This window comes from Peromyscus eremicus, chromosome 1 (genome assembly GCF_949786415.1).
Source record: "Peromyscus eremicus chromosome 1, PerEre_H2_v1, whole genome shotgun sequence".
NCBI classification, from domain to species: domain Eukaryota; kingdom Metazoa; phylum Chordata; class Mammalia; order Rodentia; family Cricetidae; genus Peromyscus; species Peromyscus eremicus.
In genome coordinates this window covers 190,067,446-190,093,454 of record NC_081416.1, presented here as the reverse complement: position 1 = coordinate 190,093,454, position 26,009 = coordinate 190,067,446, and the positions used below count along the sequence as shown (strand labels likewise).

General features: G+C 35.9%; 1 pseudogene; it reads left to right on the top strand.

Annotated features, from left to right (window-relative positions):
* LOC131903773 (vomeronasal type-2 receptor 116-like) overlaps nucleotides 1-22,992 on the top strand; it is a 41,966-nt pseudogene extending 18,974 nt beyond the window's left edge.
* The last annotated feature ends 3,017 nt before the right edge of the window (nucleotides 22,993-26,009 follow it).

The following is a 26,009-nucleotide window of genomic DNA, read 5'->3' as shown; positions in this document are numbered from 1 at the left end:
CACATAAAGGAAGAGCCTAACACCAGACTTCTCTGGGAAGTCTTTAAAAGTTAGAAAGTCATGGGCAAATATTGTAGCGACTCTAAGAGACCTTTGATGCCAATGCAGACTACTATACCCAGTAAAATTTACAGTCACCATAGATGGACAAAATAAGACACTCAATGATATAACTAAGTTTTAAAAATAATTGTTTCTAAATATTGTCCTACAAAAGTCCCTAGAGAAATAATATAACCTAAAGAGGTTAATCATACCCTAGGGAACACAGGAAATTAATAATTCTAAACAAGTGAATCAAAAGAATAAAAATGCACACACACACACAACACACACACACACACACACACACACACACACACACACAACCAGAACTACTAACACAAACACCCCAATAATAACAACAAAATAACAGAAATCAACAATCATTTGTCATTACCATTTCTCAATCTCAATGATTTCAATTCCACAATAAAAATATCCACACTGATAGAATGGATGTGAAAATAGAATCCTTCCTCTGTTGCATTAAGGACACATGCCTTTACATCAAGGATTGAAACTATCTCAAGTAAAAAATTCAGAACTATATATTTCAAGGAAATGGACCTAAGAAGCACTCAGGTGTAGCAATTTTAATATCTGATAAAATACACTTCAAATTAAAATTATTGAGAAGAAATAGGGAAAGACACTACATACTAATCAAAGAAATACTCCACCTAGAGGACATTGCAATTCTTAAAATCTATGCACTAAAATTAAGGATACACTAGTATATAAAAAAAAAAACAACACTACTATGTCTTAAGTGACATATTGACTCCCAAACACTGATAGTGGAAGACTACAATGCCCCACTCTCATCAATGGACCAGGCATGTACACAAAAATTAGGCAGAAAAATACTGAAGCTTGCTGACATTAAAAAAAAAATGGATCTAAGAGTTATTTTTGGAACCTTTCACTTAAACATGCACAAAAAATACCTTCTTTACAGTAGTTCATCTAAGTTTCTCCAAAATTGACCATGTGCTCAGACACAAAGCAAGTATCAACAGATACAAGGAAAATAGAAACAGCGCCTTGCATCATATCTGACCACTGTGATTATATCTGGAATCAACAACAATAGAAACAGAAGAAAGTTGACAAATCCATGGAAAATATAAGACTAACTACTGAATGAAAAAGGAGTTAAGAGAGAAATTAAAGACTTTGTAAAATTGAATGAAAATGAATACAAAAAATACCAAATTTGGGTAGGGGAAACAGTGAAGGCAGTTCTGAGAGGATAGTTCATAGCACTAAATGTCTACATGAAGAGAGCACACTACTACCATAACAGCACACATGAAGTTTGTAGAAAAAAAGAGGAAATCACACCCAAATTAGAGTGCAAGAAATAATTTAACTCAAGGCTTAAATCAATAAAATAGACACAAAACAAATATAAATCCTAGAGTCAATGAAACAAAACTTGGTTCCTGAAAAAAAATTGATAAGATTGAAATACCCTTGTCCAAATTAATTAAAGTGTGGTGGTATTGTGTTCCCCAAAATATTGTGTACCTTAATAAACTTATCTGGGGTCAGAGAACAGAAAAGCCAAAAGATACTTAGGTTAGAAAATGATAGCCTATGCCTTTAGTCCTAGCATTCCAGAGACAGAAATCCCTCTGGATCTCTGTGAGTTCAAGGCTGCATTGGAAACAGCCAGGCATGGTGACTCATGCCTTTAATCCCAGAAAGCAGCCTTTAATCCCAGGTAGTGGTGGCAAAAACAGAAAGATATATAATACATGGAGACCAGAAACTAGAGGCATTTGTCTGGTTAAGCATTTGGCTGGTTAAGCTTTCAGGCTTTGGAGCAACACAGTTCAGCTGAGATTCATTCTGGATGAGGACTCAGAGGTTTCCAGTTTGAGGAAACAGAACCAGCTGAGGAATTGGCAAGGTGAGATAGCTGTGGCTTGTTCTGTCTCTCTGATCTTCCAGCATTGACCCCAATACCTGGCTCAGGTTTGATTTTATTAATAAGAACTTTTAAGATTCATGCTACATCTTGTGCCCAACATTCGTGGTACAAATTCATGAAAAAGTTGCTTGCCTGCGGTCTTGTGGGCCCCAGCTCAGGCCCAAGCTACACTCGGCTGGTTGTGGTGGCACATGCCAGTAGGATGTGCTGAAGGAGGCAGAGGCAGGAGGATCCCGAGTTTGAGGCCAGCCTAGGAGGCTTGCTAAGGAGAAGCTTCAGCCGGGGCCGAGTCACAAACAGTAGTGGAACCATGGAAGCAGTGGCTACTGCTCCACATTGCCAGCTCCTTCTCATCGTGTTGGTGACTGCGGTGATGCTGCTACCTGGGACGAAGGGTTTACTGCTGCTGGTTCAGAGAAGAATCGCCGGGACCATCGTGTTACAAGAAAGCATCAGCAAAGGTCAGTTTGGAAAAGTTTGGCAAGACAAATGGTGGGGAGAAATTGCTGTGAAGATTTTCTGTTGTAGGGAAGGATGTTCATGGTTCTGAGAGACAGACATTTATCAGACTGTGATTGCTCTAAACCACAGAGGAGGCAAAAAAAAAATCTGCAGGGAACCGTGACCACACCTAACAGCAACTTTGAAATCTTAAAAAGGATGATGGGACCCCACAAAGATGATTCTACATGGACTATGATAAAGCCATTAAACCGATTAACACCATGGAAAAATCGACTTTGGACTACAAACTGGTCAGGACAATTTCGAGATGACTAGCTGAGATGATCCACCCTGATAGACTACTTGAGCAAGGACTTATGACAAGCCCTGAACTTTCCATTTATGCAGAGACTGGACAAATGATACAGGACTTGACAATTAACCCAAAATTTTCTTTTCAAGATTCCCTAAAGATATCTTCACCCCTAGAAAGCAAAAAGAAAAAGAGAATAAAATATGAGATAGATCATTGAATCTACTCGGAGAAAAAAGATAAAGAAATAATAGAATAAATAGGTAGATCGCTGAATCTACACTGAAGAAAAAGGGGAAGATATAAAAATGACAAAAGGTAGACTACTGCATGTATTATGAAAAGAAAAAAGAGAGAATATGGATATGATAAGATAAAAAGGGAGATTATGGAATCTACTTTTAAAAAGGAACTACTTGTTTTAAATAAGATAAGTAATGAAAATTTTTTGTCTGAATTTGTCAAATGTTACTAGACTGGACATTGTTATATATTAACGGAGGAGTTTTTTATCTGAATTTGTCAAATGTTAATGGACTAGACATCATTAATGTAATCTTGACTGTATATATTGTATATACTTATTGGATAGTTTTTCTTGTATTAGTTATAAGCCTTTTTTAATTTTAGACAAAAAGAGAGGAAATGTGGTGGTATTGTGTTCCCCAAAATATTGTGTACCTTAATAAACTTATCTGGGGTCAGAGAACAGAAAAGCCACAAGATACTTAGGCTACAAAATGTTAGCACACACCTTTAATCCTAGCATTCCAGAGACACAAATCCCTCTGGATCTCTGTGAGTTCAAGGCCGCATTGGAAACAGTCAGGCATGGTGACTCACACCTTTAATCCCGGAAAGCAGCCTTTAATCCCAGGGAGTGGTGGTAGAAAGCACAAAGGCTTACAAGGCATGAGGACCAGAAACGGGAAGCATTTGTCTGGTTAAGCATTTGGCTGGTTAAGCATTCAGGCTTCTAGCAGCAGTTTAGCTGAGAGCCATTGGGATGAGGACACAGAAGCTTCCAGTCTGAGGAAAGAGGACCAGCTGAGGAATTGGCAAGGTGAGATAGCTGTGGCTTGTTGTGTCCCTCTGATCTTCCAGAATTCACCCCAATAACTGGCCACTGGTTTGATTTTATTAATATGAACTTTTAAGATTCATGGTACATAAATTTTTTGAGAAAAAAATCCCAAATTAGCAAACTGAAAAATGAAAAGGAGGACATAACAACAGACACCAAGGAAATGCAGAGAATCATAAAGACATATTTTAAATACCTTGACTCCACTTAACTTAGATATGTAAAACACATGGATAATTTTCTCAATGCATACCACTTACCAAAGTTAAATCAAGATCAGACAAACAATTAAAAAAAAAAAACCCTCTAACTGTCATGTAAGAGAAGCAATCATTTGAGCTCTCAGAACCAAAAAGAAAAAAGAAAAACTGTCCAAGACCAGCTTGTTTTAGTATAGAATTTTACCAGAATTTCCAAGATGACATAATACAAATACTCCTCAAATTAATTCACAAAATATAAAGAAAGGAACACTGTCTAATTCATTGTCCAAACCAAATAAGCACACAGCAAATAAAAACAATTACAGACCAATTTTCCTTATGAATATAGATGCAAAATTTCTCAATATAGTCCAAGTACACATCAAAATGATCATTTAACATTATTAACTATATTTCATCCTAGAGATGCAAGTATCTTCAGCAATGGTGTATCATCACGAAGGGTCTAATCCTATGCTTTACCAATATATATGCTAAATAATAAATGTGGGAAATATATGGTGTTATAATTTAAGATTATGGTGCATTTGAATTAAAATTCTGGTCCTCAGCTCTATTTTTTCTGCAGTTATTATGATTTTTTACTTCCATACAGGTGAAAAAAACTTCATCATGTTAATCTGTGCATCCAAATACATGTACATAAGGTGCATTTTCTTTATTCAGTATTATCTGAATAAGCACCTAAAACATTCTTTCTGTCTTAAACAGTGCTAAAACAAAAATAAAAGTGTATCTAGGTGATGTGATATGTTGATTGAGATACGCAGAAGTCCAACACCTTGTTCAGGTGGCATGTGCATTTTTCAGTGGTACTGCATGTTTGTGTGGTGCACATGTTTTGCCTGGTGGACTTACAGATATATATACACATCTCATTCTCTGTCTTATTCTCGCCCCAATCTCTCTATTCCTTTCTCACTTTCCAATTGCTTTCATTATATTTTACACACATAAGAATATTCATCATCATCATGAATATAAAATGCCCTAAGTTTAAGGCTAGAGTCATGGGAATTATTTTAGCTTTTATATGGATAATATTTCTAATTAGACTTATTTTCATACTGTTACAATTCTTTAGATGGTATAAAATTATTTATTAGTCACAGACCATGAATAAACAGAAGTTTTTAATTAAGGTATCTAATTTTTAGGTACACAGTGGCTTGGATTTTGGTCAGATACATTGTAAAGTATTTCTATCCCATTCATTATTTTTGTTTGATTTTCCCCACACATTCATGTACTGTCTCTCAAGTGTAGGTCAGTGTATAATTATAAGAACAGATTCTCTTCTACCATGATTTGTATGCTGGGATCAAACTCAGCTTGTCAAAATCATCAGAAGGATCTTCAACTGGCTGAGCAATCTTGGTGACCCATATGGTAAATATATTCATATCTAGTGGATAAAATTCTTCCCCCAAATGTCGAAATATCTTTTCCAATAGGTATGTAGCAGAGTACTTCTCTCTTACAATTAAGAAAATATGATTGACTTGGTTTGTTAATGTCAATTACAGAAAATGCACATCCATTTCATATGTTAATACCATCATAGAACCTCATACATCATAGGAATATATACTTTAAAATTGGGTTTTTAATAGGTTGTCTACTATATATCTATAACAATATCAATATAGGTATAACATTTCAGTAAGCACATTTATGCATTAATAGCATAACTATTTGCTTCTGGTTGTTATAAAACACATAACTATTTGATGTTTCTTCTTTTGATTTTTGACATATTTATATCAAAGTTGGAAATGCTTGCCAACTTTCAGATTTACCAACATTCATAAGTCTTTTCTTACCAATAGGAATGAAGACTTAGTATATTTTGAGAAAGATAAATGGTCAATTACTTAACTATATAATCTTTAAGAAGTATGCATTATACTTTTCTGGCATAGATAAAAAATAAAAAAAAATTGATCTTTTTTTCTCTATAGTGTGTACTTTTTGGTAGAGGAGCTGGAATGGAGGACACTGAAAAAGTGCTCTTGAAAGCACATTTCTAGGACAGCAATCCATAAATTCATTGCATCAATAAGCATTTTTCCCTGGGTATTAGAGTTAATGTTGAGTGGAAACATTCCAATTTCCACAACAGAATTCATTGTCCCATAAATGATGGCTAAGAAAGACAGCATATAATATACTGGATCCTGATTCAAAGCATATACCACCTTCTGGAAAGCACTATCACAGACCTTATGCAAACACCACATAAATGGTATCTTACCTTTGAAAAGCCATTTTACCATTATACCAAGCTTGCTGATAAAGGATGGTAAGGCCAAATTAAACTAATGGTTTCAGTGAATATGGGCCTAATATTGCAATTCTCTTACTGTGAAGAGAATTTTTTCTTTATAAGAAAAAATGCTCTATTAGTGTCCTCGTCCCTCTACTGAAAGACTTGCCTAGTTACAGGAGATGACTGGTTTACTCTCCATATCCTCTAATGCTGAGAGACTTGGCTAGGGTCACCCTCATTTATTCCTGGGAGTTCGCAGTGCTCTAGGTTTCTAGCTCATCACAGAGTTGTCCCCAGATTCCAATTGTCTCTCTAAGTATTCTCCTATATGTGACTGACCTAAACCCTCTGTATATATGTTACAGTGGTGTAGAGTAGTCTTCTTGTGTGAATCCTAACAGTGAGATGAGGGGCTGTGTCTGAATCTGTTACCTGGTTCCTCCTTCTGATTGCCTCTTCTAGCATTGATAGAAGAGGAAGTGTCCAGTCTTACTGAAACTTTAAATACCATGGCTGACTGATATCCGTGGGAGGCCCACATGTATCTGGAGAGAAACAGGGAAAGAGAACTGTATGGGTCTGTTTGGTGAACAGGGATGAGAGGACGACTTGTGAAGCTGGAAGGGCAGGGAATCTGATTGGGAAAACACACACATACCAAAAGAAAAAAAAAAAAACAATGCTGTCTGGAATACGATGATGGTGTGTAAGATTCTCATTAAGGCACTCAATGCTAGTTTTGACATGTACATTATGCTCTGGATAAGCAAATTCATAAAATGAATAAGTATGTAGTCCATTAAGGTGAAAGCATTTTGCTTTCTTCTTTTAAATTTTCTTCCTTTTATTAAAAACAGATACTTTTCTCATACAGTATAGCCTGATCAATTTTCCTTCCCTCTACTCATACCACTCCCTCAAACTCTTCGATCATATCGAGATTCACTTGATTTCTGCCTCTCATTTAAAAAGAATGAGCTTCTAGGAGGTAACAACAAAATATAAACTAAGATATAATATGATAAAACAAAAACCAACATATCATAGAATCTAAGTGACAAAGTCCCAATAGTGTTGTGCATAAATACCAATCCCTTAGAAGACATTCACACAGCATCTAGATATCCTGTTTGGTTAATTCAGTTCCTCCTGCTTTTTATGTTCCTGATGTGAAGCACAAGTGATGGATGGATTTACTAATTTCACTGCCAACTGTACTATTTTGATGTTTCAGTTTGTCTTCTAATGCACATGACTGAAAAAGAAATAATAATGTTCATCAATCCTCAGACAATTGTCTGTGGGTTTGTATTCATTCCACTCTTCCATCCTTTCTTTAAGGAACTTATTAATGTGTTGGAGCATCCACTCATTTATACAACATTATACAAAAGACTTTCACTGTGTTAACCTATCCTGTGAACTAGGAAATACAATGCTGCTCATAACAGCTTCATTTGGTTTATTAGGTGAAGGGTACATTTAGAGGCTATTAAATTATCATGCTTTATAGAAAAAAAGAGAAGAATTTCCTATCATCCTCATGTTCTCAGAACAGGGTATGTAGCTGGTAAACCCACTGCACTGGGTACAGGTATTTATCAGAACAACACATCTACCCAATTATTTACTGAGGATTAACTAGGACAGCAGAGGTACAGTAGCTCAAAGCATAGAATCTAAACAGGAAACTTCATGTCTCAGTTAGTTGGTCCATTTGGAACTGAATAATTTAGTAAGATCATTAATTTTCTCAAAGTGAGAAATAAACGGATTTTGCTGGATGTGGACATTATATTAATATGCATATATAGATGTATCATAGAAGCAAAGAATCTCTGAGACACAGACACTAAGCAAGGTAGAATCCACTGACTTTCTTTGTCAGTAATTTTGCTGGGGTCCATCCATCATGGGATTTTGGCCCTTTGTCTACCCACTACACTTGGAATGTCATCCTCTGATGTAGATTGTTAACACCAATCTCAGTTGTTTTCATATGAAAAGTTTCTTGCTTCATTCTTGTGACCAAATTATCCAAAGAGGAGTTCATCCCTCAGCTCTTACTGCCTGTTGTTTTAGGTGAAATCATGGTGCCTAAGGGTGCAGAAGAACATCTATAAACATATGTTCCAGCTTGTTTTTCACCTGAATACAGGGCCTCAGATGCATAGCCCAAGGGAAGAAAGAGTTCCAGAATTCTCAGTGGCAGTGGAAGAGGTATAAGAAAGTGCTCAGAGTGTGACAGCTCTCTGGGTTATTGTGAGAGCCTCACCCATCAAAAAAATTAGAAACGCATATGGTCACAAACACTTGAGCTAAGTATAAACCTGTAGGACCCTGTGAGATCTGGATCCATCAGACTTATGTCTGAGCAGACATGTGTGTTGGTGGGATGTTTTCTTTTGGTTATTATTATCAGGATCTTGTTTAATCACAGCCATGCATATGCCTATAACTCCTCTGAGTGTTATTTCAGAATCAAAGAAGAATTTCACGTAGAAGGAGATGTAACCATTGGTGTATTTCTCCCAGTTCATACTGTGTACACAGACAACAAAGTTCCACATCCTTATCTGCCAAACATTTACACTGACTTTCACTTACAGTAAGTGTTGTTTTTCATTTATGATATTTCAGATTTCATGTTACAAATGACCCAGGTGATATGTGTATTCAAGCTCCTATGGTTCTTATTTTTATCATGAAAAACCCTCTTCCAACCCAAAATTCCTTATTTAATTGTATGTTATTCTTCATTTATTTTCTATTCTCAAAGATAATACAATAAGTTGCTTGTTTGTTTATTGATTTTTGTTTCCAAATATGGCAATTGAAATATTGGATCTTCTGTGGCCAGGACTTTACAGCCACATGTTTCTCATATTAGGACTTCAGAGGGAGGATGGTTTTATGGAAGTTTAACGGGCGCTTCATTATAGTCTAGAAGTCTATATGTACTCGTGTAAAAAGTGGTGATGCCACTAAATTTGTTATTATGGAGGGATGTGGTGGTAGAATAACAAGTTTGCATCTGCTAGATACCACTGATTTAGCAGTAAGGGTGTCAGATTTAGAAGCTGGCAGTAGTTTCTTCTTGTCAAAACAGCTATGCCTGTCTTCAAAGTTTTTTAGTTAAATTAATTGTTTACTTATATTTTACTACCAGAAGCATTTTTCTCTTTTACATGTCTTTCCATGCATTTCTAACAAAGTTTTAATCTCATTTTCAAGGATGTGGTCATAAAACACAGTGACAAGATTGTGGCCATGAAGGGTTGTTTCTTACTAAGTCAGAAATAAAATTAAGTTTGTAGTAGGGAAATATTTTTGTTACTAAAAAGATTAATATGTGTGTCTTTCTCCTTTCCCATTCCTCCCTCAAAATCTTCCATTGTACAATACCTTTCTAATTTTTCCATACAGGACAGGGAACAAGAATTGCATGTATCTCAAAGCTAAAATTATTTTGTAAGGCTTCTGATTACATTCTTTATTACACTGGGAGAGTACATATATGTTTTCAAAGAGGGAATATGTCTGCTCTCTAAGTTTCATTGTCTGTTCTCATGCATAGAATTTGTACATGCCTTGAAATGATCTCTGTAATTATCAAGATTACAAAACATATTAGCTGTGGGCAGAAATTTTACTTCACTACTTTGGTTTTTGTGTGGTCTAAATTTTTAAACAGATTTTACTTTAGGGATATTATTACTATTCAGATGATATGATATAAAAACATAAAATTATATATCAATTTTCAGATTAATGTAAGTATTCTTTTGAGGCAACATGACTTAGTCTAGTGGACTGCACATGATACAGACTTTACAAGGCCTTTTTACCAAAATTTTTGTGTGTGTCCATGCACACTCATGCCTCAGGTGTCACATGCAGGTGAGAGATGATCTGTGGAAGGACAACTTAACCTCCCACCATGTGTGTGTTGACATCAAACTCATCCCATGCTCAATTTTAGGATTTTGCCCTTGGTGAACTATATTTTTTTTTTCATATGACAAATCCTGTTATACATGGTGCCTGTTATCCTTCCAAATTAAAATTGTTACTGTCTCTAGAAATGTATGAGAAGAAGAACATGTCTATCCCATTGACTTTAAATTGTGGTTGACTAGATATGTCAAAGTAGAGTACCCCAAATCTCCAAACATTTCTTATGTTAATAATGTGACAAAAATCCATGTATCATATGAATATTATCTTTTACAATTTGGATGTTAGGAGTTTTTCTCCTCTGCTATAAATATATGCCCTTTTGTAAGCAGTTTCACACATCAAAATAAAAAAGCATTTCCTTGCAGCTTTTTCTAAAATACTTTGCAGTGGGTTGCTTGGTTTAAAATTTTTATTACTTTATTTATTTTTGAAAATGTAATATAATTGGAGTATTTCTCTTTTCCTTCCTTACCTCCAAACTTCGTCACATAACTCTTATTCCTCCCTTCCAAACTTAGGGACTGCTTAAAACATTATTAACCTATGTGTGTACATATGTATACATGTTCCTAACTACAAACAGATCATTCTACATAAATGTACTCCTATGCATAGTTTTAAGGATGACCATTTGCTATTGGATATTCGATGACTTTGTTTTTCCCTGTAGAAGACTATTTCTCTGATTTTGATATTCCTTAATTGCCTCTAGTTTTTTGTATAGAAATAAGGCCCTATGATTTTTCACCTAACCACTTTGGTATATCTATTGTTGCCTTCTTAATTCATATCATGTTTATGCAGTCATGTTCATGAAACTTTGAGGATAAGATTTTAATTATAAAATGTAAAAATTTTCAAACAAATAACCTAACTAGGAATGACCAAAACTTATAACCATTGCTTTTTAATAATAGCAATAAATGCTTTTATTATCTTTTTCAAGACAAATAATTAAGAGTAACACCACACACACACATAAATATATGTGCATTGCATTTTTGGGAAATTGAAAAAAAGCAATAAAGAGATATAACTATCAATTTTCTGGAGCATAACTCAGATAGTAAAGTCAGCTTTCATGTTTCTGCCCAATCTGTCTTCCTTTGGTGTATTAGCAGTGAAAATATCTTTATGCCTATATATATCATGATTCTGAGCTCTTCCCTCCATTGCTGCCTGTGGCCTCATAATTGATCTCTTCTTTCCATGAATTGAAGATCTGTGGCCTTTTCTCTTCATATGGGCACAGTGAACTTTGAATGCTCTCTACATCATTGTATGAAGGTCTATGTGGACTGCATTAATTTATTAGAAAGCCCTTCTTTGGTGTCCTTTCTATTGTAGCTACTGTGCTTTGTTTATCCTCACTTTGTACTTTTCATTAGCATGGAGATCTTATTTGCTAGCTCCCCATTCCTTAGGGTGTTTCACAAAGATTGTGTAATCTGCCATGGTATTTTACAACACAACAAGAAACACACATACAGCTAATAAGATACACACAAGCCTACCTGGAGTAACAATGTTTTTGGGTTCTCACAGAAGTGAGTACTTATGGCTGTCATTGTTAGCACTATGGGAATACTTTAATATTTACCTCAATGCATCACTTGCAGAAATACATATGACTATCACTGTATTCACATTCAGTAATAATTCGTACCATTTTAGACTGTCTAATAAGATTAATAAATATTAAATTATCCAATGTCACTCTTATATCTAATATAATTGAATTAATAAATAATGACATCTCTGATTTCCAGTTGAAATTATGCAATGTGGGGACAATAATTCCTACAACACATTCTCAGATTCCTAAACCTTTCAATATGTCTGTCCATCTTCTACAGCTGTCATCCAGTGACAATATTGTACATCATAGGCTACTAAAATACATTTAGGAAGAGACAGAATCTTGTATTTTTATTTCTCACCATTTCTGCCAATTTCTTAAGTTTTTCACTTTAGTTAAAATTGTTTAAAATTAATGTGCATGAGGCTTGGACCGTGACCCTGTGTTCATGTCTATAGTGAAAAACACAAGATTCAGTAAGAGGTATAAGAGCAGGGAGTGCAAGAATCTGGGACCAATGAAACCTTATTATTAATGGGCTCATAGTTCAGAGACATTCCATTTGAGAATAGCATCTGTGGCTTCCACTTTCTTTATCTGTGTGTGGTGGATCTGTGATGTAAGAGCACCTACATTCACCACAAGAGGAGTAAAGAGAATGACCTTGTAGGGTCCTTAACAGATTAGCTCCAGTGTCCCTTTGGCTACTCACTTGACACAGAGGATATCAAGGTGAAATTGGTGGTGTCTTGGTATCTCACATAATTCAGTAAATAACCTGTGTGAAGAACTGGAATGCCTTTAGTGACTTGATAAGGGAATGATTAAAGATTTTTGTCAACTGCTTGTGTCTGAGCCTGGGAAGCATTTGGGTAATCCTTCCAAATATCATGTCATGGGTAGTTAATCCCTCCCTACATGGGGAACAGTAAACTGAAGCACAGTAAAGCAGGAAGCCTATCCATCTTTTTCTGAACTTAAATGAGAATTTTTTTGGAGTTTCATTTGATGTCCTGTTCATTCTTTCTGCCATCTCAGGACTGTGAGGTCTAGATACACAGTGAAGTTTCTGCTCTATGTCCAGAGCCTTAGCTATTAATCAAGAGGGTTTGGGTTATGAAAATCAGGATATTGCTGGACCCTATTGCTAGAAGGCAGTCAAATTGGAAACACTCATTTATGCCTGAGCTTTTTAGCTAGTATTTGAACACTTTTAGTCTATGTGGGGAACACTACTAACCCCTCAAAAATGGTGTCTTTAAGAAAGTGCAAGTGTTTTTCCCTTCCCTAACAAGCCAGATCTTGGTTGAAGTCAGTTTTTCCAACATTTGACAGGGTGTTGGTCTTTCATTTGGACCCCTTCCTGGGTAAGGACTCTCTGTTTTCAATTTACTTTAACACAATCCTGGTATATGCCTGAGATATGCCATGCTAGTGTGTCGCACATATCTATAACATACCTTGGTCTGAACAACTCAGAAAATTTTGTGGTACACAGGGGAATAGCCTGGTGAAGGTTTGTTCCAGAATCCAGCTAGTTATTTCTGAGAGAATGAACTTTTCCTCTGGTACCTTCCATCAACATAGGTGATGGACAAATGACTTTCTGTATACTGCAAATATGTGTTGCTCTGATTGGTTGATAAGTAAATCCACTTGTCTTATGGCAAAGCAGCTTAGAGTCAGCAGGAACTTCAAAGAGAAAGACAGGAAGAAGGCAGGGAGAGACACCAGCGAGCCACTCCAGGAGCAACATTTAATGGGATGCAGGGAAAGCCACAGAATATGTGATGATACATAGATTAATAGTTATGGGCTAATTTAAGATATAAGAGCTAGCTAGCAAAAACCTTGAGCCATGGTCATGTAGTTATAATTAATATAAGCCTCTCTGTGTGTACTTTGGGGACGCAAGTGGGAGAGATTTGTCCCAACTGCCGTCAGACCAGGACATAGGAAATCTCCTGGCTACATATAGTTTTATACTGACTATTTTTCTTTACCCTGCAGTCTCAGGTAGCACTGGTTTGTGGTATGTGTCATCAGAACATTAACAATTCTTAGTTTCAGCTGTCAGAGAGTGAGTTTAACTGTGTGCCTATGGAGGACAGCAATTTCTAGGGGAAGCCACACAGCCCCAAGGAGGACCAAGATTTTTTAATGTCCTTTTTTTCCGGTAGTGAGAAGCCATCTTTCTCTATACATCACACAGTTGACATATCCATTTGAAAATCTTATCAACTAATATATATATTAGTGGAGTTTCCTTTCCCCATATGAGATAATGGGCTATATCAATCAGTTCCTCCACCTGGGATGAGATTCCTGCTTTAGGCACAAATAATTTTATTAAAAGTAAGTATTGCATCTGCCAAGTTCCTGATTTCATCTTTTGTCTGGTGACAGTCTTGTCTGAGCACCGGTAGGTCATCATCAGGCAAGAGGGATAGCTGGATTGATGACAAACTGAACTCAAGTTGGGGCCAGGAGTAGAGTCTTGTATTGGATCAAACAGTCCTTAAGCAGTTGATGATTTTTTTTCCTCAGTAGAAGACCTCAGTTTTCCTAGATACTATGTGTATCAGATCTTAACACATTTAACTCGATTGCATTCTTTTTATTAAGCTAGCAATACTGTCCACACATATTTAACAGACAGGCCATACTATGGCTACAGGGTCCAATCATTTGGATTGATGTATCACAGGGAATTTCCATGGTTCCAACATTTGGGTAAAACCCCTTTGTCTTTTGTGTCATGCATTGGCAATGAAAAGGTTTTGAGGCATCTGGAAGTTCTAGGGTTCAAGCCAAATTCAGAGAAATGTTTAAAGCCTTGAAGGTCTTGCATTGAGTCTCAGTCAAGATTAAGGTCTTAGTTCTCCTACTTTGTGCTTATGTATAGGCATTGCAGTTTCCACAAACACTGAAATACCCAGATGCACCCATGCATTCTGGAATCTGTGCCTTAGTCTTTGTATTAGGAATCTGCAGTTCTGTGTAGTCTGTAATTTCCTCATGTATGTTTTTTTTCAATCTCTGCAGATATAATTTTAAAATACACCAGTTGGTTGTGTCCCTGGTATTTGCAGTTGAGGAGATCAACAGGAACCCTCATCTTTTACCAAACATGTCTCTGGGATTTGACTTCTATAATGTCCCATACAGTGAGAAAAACATTCTTATGAATGCTCTTTTTTGGCTCACAGGCCTGAGTAGATTTCAGAGTCTTCACTCTAATTATAACTGTGAAAAGGAGAGAAAGTCAACTGCTGCAATAACAGGAATATCGTGGGCAAAATCTGCCCATATTGCGACACTGCTTCAGCTCTACAAATATCCACAGGTGAGGAGTTGTATGGGATAAAAATGAAGATCTCCTTTGCTGGTTTTTCAGGTGTGTCCATAGGTAAAAAGATATATTTGGATTAGTTAGATATAAATGGCAATTGTCCAGACAATTGGAAATGGACCTCTATTTTAGTCACTGGGAAAAGAAAGTGGAGGTTGGAGTAGACAAGGAGGATAAATAAAAAAGAAAATAGGCCAGTAATTTTCCGAAAACCTCCCTCACAGAAATTTGCCTTTAAAATCAGGGTGAATTCATCATTGTGCTGACCATTTCCATCTGTTTCTGCAGAACAAGGATTGTACATAATGCCATTATTCTTTCCCTGGTTTTCTTTTTTTTTTTTTCTCTTCAGCTCACTGTTGGTCCTTTTGAGCCTATCTTCAGTGACCGAGGTCAGTTTACTTCTCTCTACCAGATGGCCTCCCAAGGCACAACTCTGTCTCTTGCCATGGTCTCTTTGATGCTTCATTTTGGTTGGACCTGGGTTGGTCTGTTTATCCCAGATGATCACAGAGGGACTCAGTTTCTAGCAGATATCAGAAAAAATATGGAGAAAAATCAAGTCTGCATAGCTTTTGTTGAAATGATCCAAAGCACCTGGAATTCATTTTCATACAAATATTGGAAAAGTCTTGGCATCATCCAGGAAACATTGGCCAATGTTATCATCATTTATGGTGATAATGATTCACTACTAAGTTTAATTAGTAATCTAGGGCAACAGATTTTGACGAGTAAAGTCTGGGTCATGACCTCTGAGTGGGATGTTACCAATATCGCTGATTATTTTTTGCTGGATTCATTCCATGGAAGTCTCATTTTTTCACAACACCATGAGCAGGTGGCTGAATTTAAAAATTTTATCCAAACAGTTAATCCTTATAAATACCCAGAAGACAATTACCTTCCTAAGTTGTGGTTTTTGTTCTTCAAGTGCTCATTTTCAGAGCTGGATTGTCATCTTTTGGAGAACTGCCAACCCAATGCTTCCTTGGAATTACTGCCTAGACATATATTTGACACGGTAATGAATGAAGACAGCTACAATACATACAAGGCTGTCTATACTGTGGCCCACAGTCTCCATGAGATGAGTCTCCAGCAAGTACAAATGCAACCATTTGGAAATGGGGAAAGAATGGTGTTCTTCCCCTGGCAGGTAATATTCCTTCCATTGTATTAGAGCATCAACAATGTGAAATTTGGACAGTGTTCAGATGCACCAAACTAGGTATACATATTTCAGTATTTTACTTATAGTATATGTATATACACATGCATATATGCCTATATGTGTGTGTTTGTGTGTGTTTGTGTGTGTGTGTGTGTGTGTGTGTGTGTGTGTATCCATCCATAGGAGATTTTTCATGTGTTATCCTATCTACCAGGTCAGTGCAGATCTTTGTGTCCATGTTGTTGCGGAATAAGGTGCTAGTGGCAAAGAGGAAATGATTTTAATGAATATAAAAATTGTGTCATAAATAATTGCACAATTTTTTCATTGTAATGATTACACCAGTAACCTAAGAATTTTCTTAGTGAAACAATGAAAGCTCATTATCCCAAGTTGTTAGTACATAAATGATTTCTTTTAATTACTATTTAGTCATAAGTACCCACATTTTACTCAATGGACTTTGGGATGAACCCTGGGTATAGATTTCTATTAAAGAAATTGAGATTTGCTTCAATCAATACTCACTGATTCCATTCCTAAGTTTGTATAGAAGATGTTCTTGAGGCTGACTGTTCCAAAGATGTAGAATGTATCCCATTTACATAGATCACCATTGCTGACCTTCAATGATACCTACATTATTATCATATCCTACACCACAGATTATGAACATTGAGAGTTATTCTATAATCCACTGGTGGTCAAACTCTCAGAACTACATTAAAACATGTTCTTGCATCACTTTCAGCTTCATCTTTTCTTGAGGAATGTCCATGAGGGAGCCAACATGGCTTTAGAATGGAAACAGAAATTAAATGCTGATAAGTATGATATTCTCAACTTTTGGAATTTTCCAAAGGGTCTTGGACTTAAAGTGAAAGTAGGAAATTTTTTGCCCAGTGCTCCCCAGAGTCAACAGTTGACTTTATCTGAGAAGATGATACAATGGCCTGAAAGATATTCAGAGGTGGGTTATATATTATCTCAATGCATTAAGCTTATCAAATAATACAAATATATCCCCAGTATAACAACTTCTACTTTTGAAATTAAATACCAGTACTATGAAATTCCCAGTAGGCAAAGACAAAAAATAACTACTAGAAGACAGTGCTTTATCATCCCCTGATACTTAAAAAAGCATGTTTTTAAGCTTTAAATGTCTGCTAATATTCAGTGGTGCATGGGTTAAATTTTGTCAGTTTGAAACAAATTAAGTACACCTGAGAAGCAGTATATGCAATCCTCGTAATGTCTCACAAGACACTCTGATATAGAAAATATCTACATTCACAACAGAAAGCTGAATAAGTTATATTTTCTTGCTATGATCAAACACCATCACCAGAAGTGACTTTTAAAAAAAAGAGTTTATCTCACTTATGGTTCTGGATTTTCGCATGTCTTTTATACTCAAGAGGCATGCCAGTGTTTGGCATCCTTGGAGAGATGGGCAGGAACCTGAAACAAAATGTCTCAGTCCACACACTGGAATCAGAGAGTGAATACTGGAATTAGGTGAGGGTCATACATTTTCAAAATCCCCAACCACTGTAATAATTGTGCTAATAAGTCTGCAACTCTTAAAGTTGCAATAACTCTCAGGACAGCACCACCATTGAGGAAACATAGAGTTACATATCTGTTTTTATAATTGCCACTATCATTCAAAACAATACACAATGTCTCTATTAGAATTCTTTCACTGTATCTAAAATTTGAGTAGTTCATCTTGATTCCATGCTTAAAATTACAGAAGATAAACAGTTATCATTTCATTTATCCACCCCTTGAACTGAAATACTATATCTTGCATGTGTGTCTGTTATCTCTTGTTCTGCTACTGAAGATACATACATACCTAATGTAACTTAAGCAAGTGTTCTTTTTGCTGACAGTATGAGCCTTCAGCCCTTATCTTTGGAAATTTACTGCTCTAGGAGCATGAGGTTCCTGATGATATCATATTCTTAGTCAATAGATAAAAGTAAATACCATGAAACACCTTTTTTTTTAATTCTCAATTCTGAGACAACAGCCTACAGAATGGTAATGCTCACTCTTAGAGTGAACCCTTTAAACTTCTCTTTAAAAACACTCACAGGGATGCCCAACAATTTGTTTACATGGTGACTGTAAGTGCTGTCAAGTTGAAAAGCAAGACTTAAAATCATGTTGGAAATAAAAGTTTCTCAACACATTAGAAAGCAAGCACAGAGACAAGATCCATCCAGAAGGACCATTTGATCTTCTAGGTCATGTCTTCTATGATCTACTTGCATCAGACTTGTCCCTACCTCATTATGATCCAAACTATCTAATAATGGGATAATCCTCAGACCAATTTTGTACAGATCACAGATGCTCAAATTCCTTTTCTACTCTTACAGGAATAAAACTTGGAAATTAATTATGTGACATTAAAAATATTATTGAGAATTTCAATAAACCATGAGAATTTGTTAACTTTGTTCACATTTTCTCAGATTCCTCATTCTGTGTGCAGTGAGAGCTGTGGTCCTGGATTCAGGAAAGTTTCCCTAGAAGGCAAGGCTGTTTGCTGCTATGATTGCACTCCTTGTGCAGACAATGAGATTTCCTATGAGACAGGTAAGAATAAATCTTACCGAAATGGTTTCACATTTCTACAGGATTCTGCATTATCTTAAAAACTGAAAAATATCTAGAGAGAAGTTGGAAAAATATATTCCTTCTCTTATTTAGGATGAAGTGTTCATCACCATGTCTTGAAATAGTGCAGAGTATGCACTGAAAATTACATTACATTAAATTGATTTACACTTATGATCAACTTCAGCTATTGTTTCCTGCAGGAAACCCCTATTCTCTGTACTAATCAATATGTTTTATTTCCTCACATAATTTAACACACAATAATAAAATGCACAAATTGGATGTTTTCCGAACTGTATTTCAATAATGATTAGAACTCAACTAAATGTATGATAGGTTATTTTAATAATGAATAAAATAATGAATAAATAATAAGTTATTTTAATAATGTTCTTGCTGGGAAGCCAGCAAGAACAGAAAATTAGCAGTTTGTGTTTGGTATACCTACTATATAATTATTAACTATAACACATAACTAAAATTTCAAATTTCCTTAATGAATAGGATTATGTCCATTTTTCTGCTACAATTCTGAGAAACAGTATATAAAACAGTATCCTCAAAGCAGTTCCAACGGTCTGTTACTGAGAGTTGTACCAAGACCTAAGAGCTGCAATGGAATATCGAATCTCCATTTAGAAGAGTAGTTCATGAACATATTCACAGCATATTTCATTGAGAAGACAAATCTTTAAAAGCTAGTATTTCCATACTTAATGCAATGCTAAATTGGTGACCAGGTTTACTTCAATTTTGGAATTTTGAAATGTTATCTATTCTTTGAGAATTTCATACTGTGTATTTTGATCATATTCATACCTTCCCAAATCTTCCACTTTCCTACCTAACTTCTTTTCACTCTTGTTAAAAAAAATTAAGAAAAACTCATTGAATTCAGTTTCTGCTACCCAAATACTCTTTGGAGTGGAGTCCCTGATGGAATATGAACTAATTCCTACTGCCACATTCTTAAAGTTCCAAGTGTCTTCCCCTTGTAGTAGCTATGAGGTCAAATAGTTTCTCAGTTAAGTGTAGTACTTTATACCAACTCTCCATACATAATGATATTTGGTCTGCCCTGAGCTTTCACATGTTCTATGCATGGTAACTAACCTCGAATTTATATATTGAACTACCCAGCTGTGTCTGGAAGTTTCTATTCCCTTGAAGTATTTCAGGACCTCTGACTTTTACATTCTTTCTGCAACTTATTTCATGCATTTCTCACACTGAGATGTAAAAGACTTTGCCCTCAAGCTGTTATTCAAAAGAAACACAATTTTAGTGAATATGCATGCACATATTCACACACACACACACACACACACACACACACACATACACACACACACACATACACACACACACAGTAATTTTTATTACATGTGTCATGTGCCTTTAGTAAGGAATGGATTTATACATGTGAATCATCCATTAAAACTTAGAAAACTAAAATAAAATGAACACCTCCATATAAATAAGAAGGAAATAACAGAGCCTGAAGTTATACTGTGAAAGTAGGTCCTAAGAATAGATATAACAATGTGTCACAATAGCTGAAGGAAAGATTATTTACAAGGTATGTAGAAATAAGTTTTATTATACTAAAATGAATTCAATATTGAAAATCTGGTGATGAGTTTCTTTTCAAAATCACACAAATAATGACAGTGAAAATCTGGCGTGCACAAATCACTGTTCTTGTACTTAAAATTCAAGATTATGAATTTTATGAATTTTCAAGAGCAGAATATTATAACACTGTTTTATTTCATACCTTGAAACCGTCTCAAAAGTTCTGTCCTTTCCCCAACTGGAATGATGACTCTTCACTAGTGCACTAGTCAAGCCTTTAACAATGTAGTAATGCCTATTCACTAAAGCTTCCACAGAGAAGAGTCAATATTAGAAAACAGGAAGCATATTTAATAATTTATAATGATAAGAAAATTGAGACCCTATGTTTAAGAAGAATATTTTATGAAAATAATTTCAAGCCGGGCGGTGGTGGCGCATGCCTTTAATCCCAGCACTCGGGAGGCAGAGCCAGGCGGATCTCTGTGAGTTCGAGGCCAGCCTGGGCTACCAAGTGAGTCCCAGGAAAGGCGCAAAGCTACACAGAGAAACCCTGTTTTGAAACCCCCCCCTCAAAAAAAAAACCAAAAAAAAAAAGAAAATAATTTCAAGAGCATACTCCCTCTTTTACACTATACAAATTAATAATGTGGTATGACTTATGATGTGGTTTCAGATATAAAGTATGTTTATGTATTGTAATTCAGTGTTCTAATAACTTTCAAAAGAGATACACCAATAGCACAAGAGGCCGAAGGTATATAACAGAGAAAAGTGTAAGGTGTATTTAATTTATGTCACTATAAAGAAGATGGGAGGCCGGGCGGTGGTGGCGCACGCCTTTAATCCCAGCACTCGGGAGGCAGAGCCAGGCGGATCTCTGTGAGTTCGAGGCCAGCCTGGACTACCAAGTGAGTTCCAGGAAAGGCGCAAAGCTACACAGAGAAACCCTGTCTCGAAAAACCAAAAAAAAAAAAAAAAAAAAGAAGATGGGTTACATGAGAAGCTACTAGTAATTGATAACTGCTACCAAAAGAGGAACATCACTTTTTCCTTAAGGTTGTGGATGCTGAAATGTTGCCCATATTCCAGTTGTTGCCCCAATAATATGTAAATACTAGCATCACTGAATAGATTCAGTGAGTATTAAAATGTAAAAAGAAGAGACAAGAGAGCACATTAAGTTGGGAAGTAAAAGTGGGAGAAGTAGAGGAATGGAGCAAGAGGAAAGAGGGCTGAGTTGGATCAACACACTTCATAAGTTCACATAAATAATAACTGAAATATCAGATAAGAAAGTTGGTTGGTATAAACATGAAAATGTTCACTACAGAGTTTGTGTTTCTTTGTCCCTGAGAAAAAAGGAAAGTGATGTAGATAACAGTTCTGTCCAAAAGTATAGAAAAAATGGCTTAGAAAAGAAGGGATAACTTCAGCTTAGATTAAATCTCACCTTCATTTCTGATCAGGTTTGGATCAGTGCATGAAGTGTCCAGAGAGTCATTATGCAGAGACAGAGAAGAAACACTGCCTCCAGAAAGCTGTGAGTTTTCTTAACCATGAGGACCCCTTGGGGATGTCTCTCACATCCACAGCTCTATGCTTCTCTGCACTCACAACACAACTGTGGTTCTTGGACTCTTTGTGAAGCACAGAGACACTCCAATTGTCAAAGCTAATAATAGGACCCTTAGTTACACACTGCTTATCACACTCACTGTCTGTTTCCTCTGTTCCTTGCTCTTCATTGGCCATCCAAACACCACAACCTGTATCCTGCAGCAGATCATATTTGGAGGTGCTTTCACTGTGGCTCTTGCCACTGTGTTGGCCAAAGCTATCACTGTGGTTATTGCCTTCAAGGTTACTTTTCCAAGGATAGTGGTGAGGTGGTTAATAATATCAAAGGCTCCAAACCTTATAATCCCCATGTGTACTCTGATCCACCTTGTCTTCTGTGGAATCTGGCTAGGGACCTCTCCTCCCTTCCTTGACAAAGATGTTCATGCTGAACATGGACATATCATCCTTGTGTGTAACAAAGGCTCAGATTTTGCCTTCCATGGTGTACTGGGATACCTCTGCTCCTTGGCACTTGGAAGTTTTACTATGGCTTTCATGTCACGGAATCTTCCAGACACATTCAATGAAGCCAAGTTCCTATCATTCAGCATGCTGGTGTTCTTCTGTGTGTGGATCACATTCCTCCCTGTCTACCACAGCACCAAGGGGAAGGTCATGGTGGCTATGGAAGTCTTCTCTATCTTGGCTTCTAGTGCAGCCCTCCTTGGCTTCATTTTTGTCCCTAAGTGCTATATTATCTTAATAAGGCCAGATAAGAACTCAGTTCATCATGTCAGGAACAGGCCACATTCTAGAAGGAATAACCCTCTCAAAACCTAGTTCAAAACTCAACATAGTTCTTATATTAAGACATGATCTTCAAAGATGATGTCCATTTGATCTCTACTGCAAATATGTGTTATGCGAATTAGACAATGTGTTTGATTCTTTGTGATTTTACATGGTCATCTGCTAGCAGGAAAATTTCTGTCTACAGTCATCTAATTGTCCTAGAGCCTCTTTATACTGGAGCTATTGGAGTTATCCACACTTGAAATCCAGGTTGTATTTTCATAACAGCAGGACCTCAGTATGTATCTGGGCTTGTCTGAAACCTTCTATAATATAGACTGCTAAGATTCATATTATTGATTTATATTGCTTGAAAGCATAAAATATATTCTCTTTTCCAATTGTACTCATCACATGTTTTAAATTTTGAAAGTATATCCTAGTAAAAGTTTATCTTGTCTTTCTAATACAGTAGTAATATATATATAGATAGATCAAAATTTTATTTTATATTCAAATTATAATATAACAGATTTTTACAAGAACATCCACCTGTTTCTTAAAGTCTCAAGGCTCTTCACTAAATTATTATGCTTTCATTCATGTTTATGTAATTATACTGAAGAATATGGGATTTTCAAAATGTAAATGTATCTTCTTGAACATAATATTTCATCAGTCATTGAATAATATGTTGCATGCTAATTTAGAATGTAGACTTACTTCCAATTATATTTTATTACCCAATGTCAAATGTCAGTCAATCAGAACAAGTAACTAGGTCTAACTACATGGATCCCTTATTTGCCCTCATATGATGTATGTCACATTTCCACCTGTTTTAAGTCTAGCTAACTACCCACCCCCCAGTTCCCTTTTAATCTGAGTATTTCACATCATGTATCTGAATGCTTGTTCTAATTAACTGCTTTTTCTTGAATTAGTATATACTCTTCATTTAAAATCATGAATAGGTTACAACGTGCCACTTTTATTATTACATATATCTCCTGAATTCTTCACCACTTCATACAAATACATACAATATATGAAGTAAAATATTTTCTATTTCCACATCATTAAATAAATGCAAAATTGTATAAAACTGTTAGACTTTTACTACTGTGAATTTTGTCCTATCTGTGGTGACTTTTTGCTTTTATGTGTATATACCAGGCTAGGAGGTTTCACAAATGCTATTGTTAGCTGTAATTGAATATATTTACTGTTGTCAAGAGGGAAACCAACCCTAGTTATGGAAACCAAAGCAACAACCAAGAACTATTGAAGTCTTGCATCTCAGAGTAGAAGCTACAACTGCCACTTTACTAAATTAGCATAGTCCCTAAACATTCTAAATATTTGTTCTCATACATACAATTAAGTCTATTCTTCAGATCTCTTTAAGGATAGGTCATATTGAAACAGATGCATACAATTGTACAAGGCTGCAAGCAATCAAATTAAATGATTGTGGATCCCAGTTCCCATTGATACATTTACAGTAAATACTCCCCTAAGGTTCAGGTTTCATTGATGAAGATGGGACAGAAAGAATCTAAGTGCCTGAGGACCTGCGAGCTTGCTGTGAGATTATGTCTCCTAGGAATGTTATACATTATCCCTAAAGACACATAATGTCTGTTCAATATGACTTCATAAATATGAGCTGAACTAGGAACACAGTAATAGGCATGCATATGTGAATGGCAAACCTCATTAGACCTCAACCATACATGCATTACAGGGAACAAAGTAAAGCTGACAGAGGAAGAAAAAGTCTTCCATGAGGCAGAACACACTAAATGATTTGTAAGACAAAAGGTTATTCATGTACAATTTAGGATTGTATATTTATATGTATTCATATACATGAATCGTATAGTACATAATTTATATGTTATAATTGAAATTATATGTATATGATGAATGTTATACAAGGTATAATTTTTATATAGGAATTATAATACATTTATATTTCTAATATGTACTCACAGATATTTGAATGTATATATGTAATAACAACTAAAAAAAAAGTCCATGAGTTTGTAATAGAGAAAATTAGGTATTCAGGATCATTTAGTCAGAGAGAAGTAAAGGGAAAAATGATGTAATTTCACTATAATATGAAAAATATCAGTTCAGATATATTAATTGGCATTTACAGTTGATTTATATCATCTATATTTTTAATGTTGTTCTTTAGCTTTTCTTACTAAGTAATTAAATATGTTGTGAAATAAATTATCCTTCCATTCACATCAAACTTTTTTTTGAAAGAGTTGTCCTCTACAGCTGTGGATCCTGCATGGAACCAGAGTGGACCTTCTGCATATGGGACATGATTGTGTAGCTGGGTCTGTTTGAGAGGACCCTGGCAGTGGATCAGGATCTATCCCTGGTGCAGGAACTGGCTTTCTGAATCCCATTACCTGTGGAGGACATCCTGTTCACCCTTGATGGGGCCAGGAAAAGCTTGGTCCTGCCTCATCTAAATGTACCAGACTAGCTGTCCTCCCATGGGAGAACTTACATTGTTAGAGGAGAGGATGAACTTACCCTGTTGGAGCTGGGTTGGGGTGGGGGGAAAACAGGGACAGAGCAGAAGGAGGGTAGAGAGTTGGTTCTGTGGATGATATGAAAAATGAATAAAAAAAGAGAGAAAGAGTACACCAAATATGTTAGCCAAGGGAATGTGTGTTAAGGTTAGCCCCCTCCAAAGAATAAAGATGCATTAGAAAAGGTGAATCTTGACAATAAAATCAATAGACAGTAAAAAAAAGTTGTCCTTTAATAAAAACAATGGAATAAATTAATTTATAGTTTAATGACAATGAATGCATGGAGATAATTCTTTCAGCTTTAATCTAATAGTAAAAAATGAGACTAAGGCCAGGTGGTGGTGGCACACGTCTTTAATCCCAGCACTTGGGAGGCAGAGCCAGGTGGATCTCTGTGAGTTCGAGGCCAGCCTGGGCTACCACGTGAGTTCCAGGAAAGGAGCAAAGCTACACAGAGAAAACCTGTCTTGAAAAACAAAAACAAACAAACAAAAAAAGAGACTA